This window comes from Psammomys obesus, unplaced genomic scaffold (genome assembly GCF_907164565.1).
Source record: "Psammomys obesus unplaced genomic scaffold, mPsaObe1.curated_primary_1811, whole genome shotgun sequence".
NCBI classification, from domain to species: domain Eukaryota; kingdom Metazoa; phylum Chordata; class Mammalia; order Rodentia; family Muridae; genus Psammomys; species Psammomys obesus.
In genome coordinates this window covers 13272007-13278663 of record NW_026593286.1, presented here as the reverse complement: position 1 = coordinate 13278663, position 6657 = coordinate 13272007, and the positions used below count along the sequence as shown (strand labels likewise).

At 47.6% G+C, this 6657-nt stretch overlaps 2 protein-coding genes across 3 annotated transcripts in view; both read left to right on the top strand.

Annotated features, from left to right (window-relative positions):
* Positions 1 to 561: 561 nt before the first annotated feature.
* Acsl3 (acyl-CoA synthetase long chain family member 3) overlaps positions 562 to 6657 on the top strand; it is a 49907-nt gene continuing 43811 nt past the window's right edge. Inside the window, exon 1 of one of the 2 annotated variants that reach the window (XM_055616496.1) lies at positions 562 to 638. The gene's annotated coding sequence lies outside the window, so the exon portion shown is untranslated. Of the gene's footprint in view, positions 639 to 5335; positions 5402 to 6657 lie in introns of those variants that run through there. The other variant, XM_055616497.1, reaches the window with a different exon arrangement.
* Positions 5337 to 6657, top strand: part of LOC129683665 (U3 small nucleolar RNA-associated protein 14 homolog B-like) — a 5789-nt gene continuing 4468 nt past the window's right edge. Inside the window, exon 1 of the mRNA XM_055616495.1 lies at positions 5337 to 5401. The gene's annotated coding sequence lies outside the window, so the exon portion shown is untranslated. The remainder of the gene's footprint in view (positions 5402 to 6657) is intronic.

The following is a 6657-nucleotide window of genomic DNA, read 5'->3' as shown; positions in this document are numbered from 1 at the left end:
CCAGAGAAAAACGAGAAAGGGACAACGAGCCTGCTGCTCTCTCTCTGCTCTGGGTGGAAATCCGTGCATCACCGCAGAGAAGGCAGGCGGGTTTGGTCGGCGGCTCTGTGCGGGGCATCCTCCCGCGCGCCGCCCACCAGCCCAGCTCGGGGCCGCCGCTCCCCTCCCCGGGGGCTTCATCCCCGCCCTCCGCGGGCCCCGGGCCGGTCCAGCCGGCGGCGGCTCCGCAGAATGACCCCTAGTAACCTCGCCCCGCCCCTGCCGCCAGCGCCGCTCTCCCCCGGCCCGCATCTGATAGGCTGGGCCCCGTACGCGCCACCGCCCGCGGGCCAATGGGCGGCGTCCTATTTGCATATGCAACGAGCGCCGGCCGGGGCTGCGCGTCCGGGACTGCGGCTCAACAGACGCTGCTCAGCCGGCGCCTGGGGAGCGTCGCTGCGGTTGTGACCGCGGCCGCGGGCTGGGACGAGGAGGCGGCGGCGGCGGCAGAGCGGGAGGGCAGAGCCGGCGGCGGGCGGTCGTCCCCCTTCTCTCAGGACGGCCCCGGGCCGCGTCGGGGTCCTGAGGAGGTGGCTCCGGGCGGGAACGGCTCCCGGGAGCCGCCAGGCCTGCGTGGGTCGGAGCCCGCGGGGACCGCGGTGAGTGTGCGCTGCGCCCGTTGTGAGGAGACCGAGGGTCGCGGGATGGCGGCGAGGCCTCCCCCGCGTCCCCACAACCCCACCCTTCGGCGTGCATGCGGTCCGCTGGTGCCCGAGCCGGGGGGACGCCCGGGCCGCGGCGGGGTCGGGGGAGGGGGAGCAGCGAGGGGGGCGTCCTCGCGGGGTCGGGGAAACCGCCGGCCGCGAGGAGGGCTGCACCGCGGCCTCCGCGGCGGGCGCGGGGGTGGGGGCGTCCCGCTCCGCGCGACCGCGCGGCGTCCGGGGGAGGCTCGCCGGAGCCCGGCGGTTTCCCCGAAAGCCGGGCTGGGGCTTGCTGCGGGCGCGCCGGGGCTGCCGCGTGTGTGTGTGTGTGTGGGGGGGGGGGGGGCTCGGTGCGTTTCAGTCTCCACGCGAGGCCGTCGGGAGGTGCACACACCGGCAGCCCCTCGGGGGTCAGGTGTGGATCGGGTGAAGGGATTTCACGGGTCAAGACCCCAACTGCATTCAGTGTCCGTTCTGGTTCTAGAACAGGCGCTCCGATCTCCTGGACCTGTTGTAGAACCCCCACCTCCGCCATAGAAAGGGCAGGACAGTTTTTGGGAATCCTAGAAACCAGAGAGGGGTCGGGCTCGGTGAGAACTGACCGGATAACTGGCAGAGCCGGCACTCAACTGAGCTTTTATGGAACGCTGCACACCGAGAACTTTACGCATAGCTATGTTTGCATTGTCAGTCCAACCAGGAAGGGGTGCAGATTGGAAAGAACCCGCACTGTGGACACGTTGACTCAACTCCATACCTGCCGGTAGGAGAAGCTGGAGCCCCGGGAAGGCCCGTCTGAAGCCAGACCACTTAGATCTGAGAGTGCATTCAGTCCTTTATTTACTGTTGGAATAGTTTCCACCGTGGCTTTGGGTCTGTGCAGAGGTGTAGTATGGTGTTTTTCCCGTTTGTTGTAGCCCGTTTTGCCTGTCCACGTTGCTTTCAGAGAGTTGTTGAAGGGTGCTGCCGAGATGCCCCTAAAATCGCAGAAGCTTATTGCAGGGAGGAAGTGTTGGGACTTCGGAGTCAGTTGCCCAGGCTTTCTTTTTTTTGTTTTCTGGTGTCTTCCTGTGCAGTCCTCACATGGACGCTTGAAGGCTGATTGTATTTTCTTGAACTATTTTTTGATCTGTCATAAAGTGCCCCGATTGCAGTTTTTAGCCATAGGAGATGGTCACTTAGCGTCTTTGTAACCCAATTACTGTATTTATAGGACATTTGGGCCGAATGACTTAAAAGCACAAGTATTCTGTTGAGTCCAAGATGTCCTCCTTGAAGAAGGCAAAGAAAGAAGGGCAAATTGAAGGACATCATGAGGGGAAATACCACTAGCTCATTCCTGATTCAGTTAATTGTTGACCAAGAGCCTTCCCTTTCTGTTAGTCAGACACCTTGTCAGGTGCTGGGGACAGAATTGATGTGTCCCTGTGTCCTCAGGCAGGAATTAGATTCCAAGCCAGTGATCCTGTAGATAAGTGAGTGATTGCTAACTGTGTTACATGCAGTAAAGGTGAGGTACTGAGTGAAGACTTATAATGATCGCAATTTAGATTTCCAATTTTGTGTTCTGAGACTAATTAAATGTCCATAGAACACGAGTGTCAGAACTTTTTTGAGCAACTATAATTCTTTTTATTTCAATATCTTCTTACACCAGGCTGTCATTTTAGCTCACGTTGCAAGATGTCTGAATGAGATAGGGAATATTTCCAAGCATTCATTCTGTCTGCCTTTAGGGTGCTTAAAGTTTAAATATTCCTGTAGCACTTAGATTTTCTCCCGATGAATAGTTTAGAAGCAAGAATCCTTTATATGAGCTGTGGATTTGAAGGTGTGATTTAGAAATCAGCGTCCCCCCCCCCCAAGTGACTAAAGTGACAAGGCTTTTAAATTTTTTGATAGCATAATTTTCAAAAGTACTCACTGTAGTTTTTATTTTACCAAGTAATTTAACATAAAACTTTCAGCTGGGGTTGGTGGCACACACCTTTTATCCCTCTAGTTAGGTAGAGACAAGCAAGTGTTTGAGTTTGAGGCCAGCCTGCTTTACATAGTTCTAGGATATCCAAAACCACATAATCTGTCTAAAAAAATGAACACCCTCCCCCACCAAGTATCAATACTTGTTTTTTCATAGAGTGTAATATGTTAGATTAGCCAAGCCTTTAAAGAGGTTCATATGAGCAGAGATTTCAGGAAGGTGTGAGATGGGAGGCTGTCATGGCATGGTGATAAATACCTGAGCTGAGAGGAGAAGGCATTGTTTCAGACTCAGGTACGTCAAGGAGTGAAGGACATTGCATGCACTATTCTCTCAGCAAGGCTCATTGGGAGAGAAGTAGGTTTTGGATGTGGGAGACCATGTCTCTGGGTTTGGAAGTGTTCTGTGGGAGTTGCCTTCTCTTTAGTGTGCTGGTTTACTGTTCAGAAGTAGAGTAGATGTGTGCCATTTTGGGACCTTCCTTGTATGTAGTATCTGAAACAGTGTGCATGTCAGGCTGCCTATGGAGGGTCATGGAATGAGAGCAGAGAGAGGCTGTTGCCAGGACTGAGGAGAAGAGGCAGAGTGTGCAGAAGACGTAAGAAGAGTGGCATAAACCTCAGTATTGTTTCGGCACAATATCTCAGCAAGAAGAATATCTGATCAAAGAAAGAAGGAAAGGTTTCTTTTGGCTCATCGTTTCCAGGGTGTTTTAGTGGGGGAGAGCACTTGTTGAAGGAGCCTTTCATATCAAGGTGGTCAGGGAGTAGAGAAATGGGAATAAGGAGGTTCTAGGGCAAGATAAAATCCTAAGAATATCCCCAAAGTGATATACTTCCTCCAAAGACTCCATCTCCCAGTGATGGTATGCTATGAGTCCATCAATGGGTTTGAATTAGGCAAGATCTGTGCTTTAGTTGTCTCTGGAAATGCCACAGACCCTCTTTCCTGACCAGAGGTATGCTTTACTAATCTCCTAGGCATTTATTAATCCAGTGAAGTTGATAGTCAGAATTAGCCATCTCAGGACAGTGAGAAGATAGCCAGGAGTCACTGCAGGGAAGGCGGTCAGTGCTGTGGAGTGCTCCTGTGGGAAGTCCTTGGTGACTCTTGCCTTTAAGGTAGGGTGGGTGGAGCCACTGAGGAAATGGAGACATGTAGATAGGAAGTGTTTCCCCAGAAGATTTTTGTTTGTTTGTTTGTTTGTTTTGAGACAGGGTCTCCCTATGTAGTCCTGGCTGTCCTCCAGGCTGGTGTTACTCCAGCTCACAGAGATCCTCCTGCCTCTGCCTCCCAAGTGCTGGGATTAAAGGCTTGTACCCACCATTCCTGTTGAAAGGAGGTTTGATGGAGAGTGTTGGATTATGGATAAGAAAGGGTTACTTATTTGAGTAAGCTGCAGGGGCATGGAGCATGCCCTTATAATCAGTACAAAACTCTGGTAGATACTTTTCTTTTAAGGCTCATTTTTCTCATCTTGCTTTACCCTCTGTGCTTCTAGTTTTCAAAATGTTCTTGTCATTTTGCATTTGTGTATACCTTAGTAATTTCACGAAAGACTGTAGGGAAAATTTACGAAGAAACACCTTTTCCCTTGAGTGTTTCTTTGTATTACTAGTCATTTTGCCAATTCTTTGCATTGGTGCTTGCTTCCTGCAAGAAGTTTCCTGTAAAGTATAGCACCCCTTTCCTACCAACTGGTCTGATGGACAGAAACATGAGGCTGGAATTCGGGGTGCCTGGGTTTGAATCCTCTTACTTAATTGGTGACTGTCCTTTGACAGCTTATTTAACTTTTCTGGGTTTCAGTTTCTTTACTGAATGGTGCTGATAACAAAACCTTTTGTTTTCTGATGTGAGATTTTAAGATAAGTGTATCTCTGTGTCTCTGTCTGTCTTTGTCTATCTCTGTCTCTGTCTCTCTCTCTCTAGACAGGGTCTTTCTGTAGTCTTGGCTGTCCTGGAACTTGCACTGTAGATCAGGCTGGCCTTAAAATTAGAGATCTGCCTGCCTCTGCCCCCTGAGGAGTGGGATTAAAGGTGTGCACCACCACTGGCTGGCTTTGGCTTTTCTCTTGAAGTACCATTAGCTTCTTTGTAACAGTCACACCATAAGGAAGTGTTTTATGTATTGGAACTGTTCTTTTTCAGTAGAGCTTGAGATATTAGTGTATATAGAAAACCATAAATTGAGGAAGTAGATTTTGTTCTATTAATTAAAATTAAGTATGTTTATATTTGACTGTGTCTTTATGCATGCATTCCAGCCTCTGAGAGTGCATCTGTGTTTATATTTCAATACACATGTGAAGGTTAGAGGCCAGGTTTGGAGTTGGTTCTCTCTTGCTGGGTTCTAGGAATTGAACTCAGTTTACCAGGCTTCGATGGCAAAGCCATCTCACCCCATCCCATGATTTTGTTCAGTTTTAGTTAACAGTTATTTTGGACTTGTGCTTTAATTTTCTTGCGAAAATTAAATTTCTGCATGTAGCGCATTGCAAGCAGGATGTCATTGTGACATTCTCTTTCAGATAACCGGCATCTACTTTTATTTCTTATGTCATATACTAATTCAGGTGGCATTTCTTTTTTCTTTTTGAAACAGGGTCTCACTTTACTCCAAGCTGTCCTTGAACTCGCTGTGAGACTCAGATTGGCCTTGAACTTGAGATCCTTCTATTTTAGCCTCCTGAATACTGAGCGAAGGAGGAACCATTGCCATCTGTGTATATAAAACTTGGTATGTAAGTTGGGGCTGGTCACTTATTTCTCAGACTTTTTGTTTTCCTTCTAAAAGAAGTTTTTCTTTTGGTGGGGTGGGGTAGTTTTTTTTTTTTCTTTTTTCTTTTTTCTAAATGTAGCTCCATGCTGGCTTTGATCTTAAAATTCCCTGTCTCAGTCTCCGAGGTTCTGGAATTACAGGCACTCAACACTGAGCCTGTCTCTTAGCTTTCCATTTCATTTTTGTAACTCGACAATTTACATTTTTACCTCACAGTTATGTGGGCCAGGGAAGTAAACTATAGTTTAGGGGGACACAGCTGTGCTTGCTGCTTTCCTTGTCTCTCTGCCTTTCTCCTCTGTTTTAATTTGCTTTTTTCCTATTTTCTCTATTTTTTTCTTATTCTCCTGTCTCTGTTTTTATAAGAAATAAAAACAACTGTTCTGAATCTGATAGGTTAACAAATTTATATGAAGTTTACCTTTTAAAGGGAATTGATTGGAAGGAATCCTTCAGTTTTCTCAAGCTCTGTGAAGGTAATATAAGGTGTGGTAAAGGCCAAGTGAAATGTACAGAGGACAGGGAGCGCCTATTTGGTCAGAGTAGCCAGGGAAGGGTCGGATAAATAAATGGAGTGAGCCTAGAGCAGGATTGGAAGTAAATGGGAGTTTAAGGAGGGTTCTCACAGTGGATGTTGGGGCAGTGAAATTTTGGAAGAGCACATCAGTAGCCAACATTGAAGTGCAGCTGTTGAGGACTGAGATTAGAGTGTATCCTTTGGGAAGGCATAGAGCAGAGGCTGGACAGACAGATCCAGTTAAGAACCTGCATGAATTTTAATGAATTTTAATAATCAAAATTAATTGTTGGATGAATAAAAGTTTCCTGGGGTATAGCAAGTGAAGAAGATGGGGTGGTCTTTTCTCTTGTTATATACAGGAAGTGTATTGAGAAGCTTCTCCTGACTTGTTTATCATGATGCTACTAGGACTGGTGATATGGCATTTTCCACAACCCATTTGGCCTTCTTGTTGGACTTAGTTTCCTGTCTGATCTCTTGCCATAAAGTCATGGTTCTTTCTTTTCACCTCTTCTTTCTTTTTCCTAAGCTTGAGATTTTTGTTACCTGTGACATAATTTTCAGGTATCTACACACACACACACACACACACACACACACACACACACACACACGTATATATGTATATGTATGTATATATACGTGTGTGTGGATATATATATATATATATATATATATATATATATATATATAT